Genomic DNA, 252 nt, shown 5'->3' with positions numbered 1-252 from the left:
TCCCATCCCATCCCATCCCATCCCATCCCATCCCATCCCATCCCCTTCCTGGGAACCTGACAGTCACCATCAGCCTGTCTCTGCCTTAGTCTCTGCACAAAAAGCTCCTCCCATCCATCCATCCATCCATCCATCCATCCATCCATCCATCCATCCATCCATCCATCCATCCATCCATCTCCGTCCATCCATCCATCCATCCATCCATCCATCCATCCATCCATCCATCCATCTCTGTCCATCCATCCATCC

The sequence above is a fragment of the Malurus melanocephalus genome, unplaced genomic scaffold (genome assembly GCF_030028575.1).
Source record: "Malurus melanocephalus ecotype Western Australia unplaced genomic scaffold, MMel_1.1 scaffold_224, whole genome shotgun sequence".
Lineage (NCBI taxonomy): Eukaryota > Metazoa > Chordata > Aves > Passeriformes > Maluridae > Malurus > Malurus melanocephalus.
Note: the sequence above shows the minus strand (reverse complement) of the source record.